This window comes from Garra rufa, chromosome 1 (genome assembly GCF_049309525.1).
Source record: "Garra rufa chromosome 1, GarRuf1.0, whole genome shotgun sequence".
Taxonomy (NCBI): Eukaryota; Metazoa; Chordata; class Actinopteri; order Cypriniformes; family Cyprinidae; genus Garra; species Garra rufa.
In genome coordinates, this window is record NC_133361.1 from 94,141,633 (window position 1) to 94,144,132 (window position 2,500).

The 2,500-nt window shown below is 40.1% G+C and overlaps 5 non-coding genes across 5 annotated transcripts in view; all 5 read left to right on the plus strand.

Annotated features, from left to right (window-relative positions):
* The window catches only part of LOC141292211 (5S ribosomal RNA), a 119-nt gene extending 32 nt beyond the window's left edge, over nucleotides 1-87 (plus strand). Inside the window, exon 1 of the ribosomal RNA XR_012340464.1 lies at nucleotides 1-87. This exon is cut by the window's left edge and continues 32 nt beyond it. This is a non-coding gene — a ribosomal RNA (5S ribosomal RNA).
* Nucleotides 88-888: 801 nt separating this feature from the next.
* On the plus strand, nucleotides 889-1,007 carry LOC141311741 (5S ribosomal RNA). The gene has a single exon (XR_012349168.1). It is a non-coding gene; the product is annotated as a 5S ribosomal RNA (ribosomal RNA).
* Nucleotides 1,008-1,809: 802 nt separating this feature from the next.
* LOC141292214 (5S ribosomal RNA) lies at nucleotides 1,810-1,928 on the plus strand. The gene has a single exon (XR_012340465.1). It is a non-coding gene; the product is annotated as a 5S ribosomal RNA (ribosomal RNA).
* An 84-nt stretch (nucleotides 1,929-2,012) lies between these two features.
* LOC141318046 (5S ribosomal RNA) lies at nucleotides 2,013-2,131 on the plus strand. Its single transcript, XR_012352386.1, has one exon. It is a non-coding gene; the product is annotated as a 5S ribosomal RNA (ribosomal RNA).
* Nucleotides 2,132-2,215: 84 nt separating this feature from the next.
* On the plus strand, nucleotides 2,216-2,334 carry LOC141297608 (5S ribosomal RNA). The gene has a single exon (XR_012341416.1). It is a non-coding gene; the product is annotated as a 5S ribosomal RNA (ribosomal RNA).
* Nucleotides 2,335-2,500: the final 166 nt, after the last annotated feature.

Sequence of the window (2,500 nt, forward strand, 5' to 3'; positions counted from 1 at the left end):
TCTCGTCTGATCTCGGAAGCTAAGCAGCGTCGGGCCTGGTTAGTACTTGGATGGGAGACCGCCTGGGAATACCAGGTGCTGTAAGCTTTTGCCTTTTCTTCACTATTTATATAATATGCTGGCTTTTAGAAAGACGTGTTTTACCGCTCTATTTATTACAATCATTTAAATGTATTATAGAGTTTTAAGTGTTTTACATGTTTTTTAGGCCATTTTATTACTCTTAACATTTTAAGTGTATGTGTCTTTAATAAATGGATGGTTGGCCTGTCATGTGACTAGACACATGACAGGAAGCAGGAAGTACAACTGTATAAGAGAGCAGCATGACAAACAAAGGACAGTCACCAAAATGTTGGATTGAGGAGTTGCTAATTTTAGAGCTCAACTTTCCATTCACCACCTGCAAACTTTGGATTACACTTTCTGTGAATTGTATATACACTGGTGGACACTCACATTGGACTTATCAACACACTGGGATTCTTGGACTGTTTTTAGGGTATGGACAAATGAACTGTATTCTTTTAACAGAGTTTACCTGTTTTTAGGGTATGGACAAATGAACTGTATTCTTTTAACAGAGTTGACCTAGTTTTATCGTGTTGTTTTAAAGTCTTTTATGTGAACCTTGTAAATACACCAAATCTATTTAAACCAATTTTCTTTTATGTCTCATTCTTTTAACCACTAGTCATCTCTCACAGTTAAATCTGACACCATTTTAGTCTTGTAACTCGGCTGATAAGGCCGATTGTTACACTTTTATGGGAGACCGCCTGGGAATACCAGGTGCTGTAAGCTTTTGCCTTTTCTTCACTATTTATATAATATGCTGGCTTTTACGGAGGCTGATCTTTAAATAGCCCACTTTTTAGAGCAGCCCTCGCTTATGGCCATACCGCGCTGAGAGTGCCCGATCTCGTCTGATCTCGGAAGCTAAGCAGCGTCGGGCCTGGTTAGTACTTGGATGGGAGACCGCTTGGGAATACCAGGTGCTGTAAGCTTTTGCCTTTTCTTCACTATTTATATAATATGCTGGCTTTTAGAAAGACGTGTTTTACCGCTCTATTTATTACAATCATTTAAATGTATTATAGAGTTTTAAGTGTTTTACATGTTTTTTAGGCCATTTTATTACTCTTAACATTTTAAGTGTATGTGTCTTTAATAAATGGATGGTTGGCCTGTCATGTGACTAGACACATGACAGGAAGCAGGAAGTACAACTGTATAAGAGAGCAGCATGACAAACAAAGGACAGTCACCAAACTGTTGGATTGAGGAGTTGCTAATTTTAGAGCTCAACTTTCCATTCACCACCTGCAAAATTTGGATTACACTTTCTGTGGATTGTATATACACTGGTGGACACTCACATTGGACTTATCAACACACTGGGATTCTTGGACTGTTTTTAGGGTATGGACAAATGAACTGTATTCTTTTAACAGAGTTTACCTGTTTTTAGGGTATGGACAAATGAACTGTATTCTTTTAACAGAGTTGACCCTAGTTTTATCGTGTTGTTTTAAAGTCTTTTATGTAAACCTTGTAAATACACCAAACCTATTTAAACCAATTTTCTTTTATGTCTCATTCTTTTAACCACTAGTCATCTCTCACAGTTAAATCTGACCCCATTTTAGTCTTGTAACTCGGCTGATAAGGCCGATTGTTACACTTTTATGGGAGACCGCCTGGGAATACCAGGTGCTGTAAGCTTTTGCCTTTTCTTCACTATTTATATAATATGCTGGCTTTTACGGAGGCTGATCTTTAAATAGCCCACTTTTTGGAGCAGCCCTCGCTTATGGCCATACCGCGCTGAGAGCGCCCGATCTCGTCTGATCTCGGAAGCTAAGCAGCGTCGGGCCTGGTTAGTACTTGGATGGGAGACCGCCTGGGAATACCAGGTGCTGTAAGCTTTTGCCTTTTCTTCACTATTTATATAATATGCTGGCTTTTACGGAGGCTGATCTTTAAATAGCCCACATTTTGGAGCAGCCCTCGCTTATGGCCATACCGCGCTGAGAGCGCCCGATCTCGTCTGATCTCGGAAGCTAAGCAGCGTCGGGCCTGGTTAGTACTTGGATGGGAGACCGCCTGGGAATACCAGTTGCTGTAAGCTTTTGCCTTTTCTTCACTATTTATATAATATGCTGGCTTTTACGGAGGATGATGTTTAAATAGCCCACTTTTTGGAGCAGCCCTCGCTTATGGCCATACCGCGCTGAGAGTGCCCGATCTCGTCTGATCTCGGAAGCTAAGCAGCGTCGGGCCTGGTTAGTACTTGGATGGGAGACCGCCTGGGAATACCAGGTGCTGTAAGCTTTTGCCTTTTCTTCACTATTTATATAATATGCTGGCTTTTAGAAAGACGTGTTTTACCGCTCTATTTATTACAATCATTTAAATGTATTATAGAGTTTTAAGTGTTTTACATGTTTTTTAGGCCATTTTATTACTCTTAACATTTTAAGTGTATGTGTCTTTAATA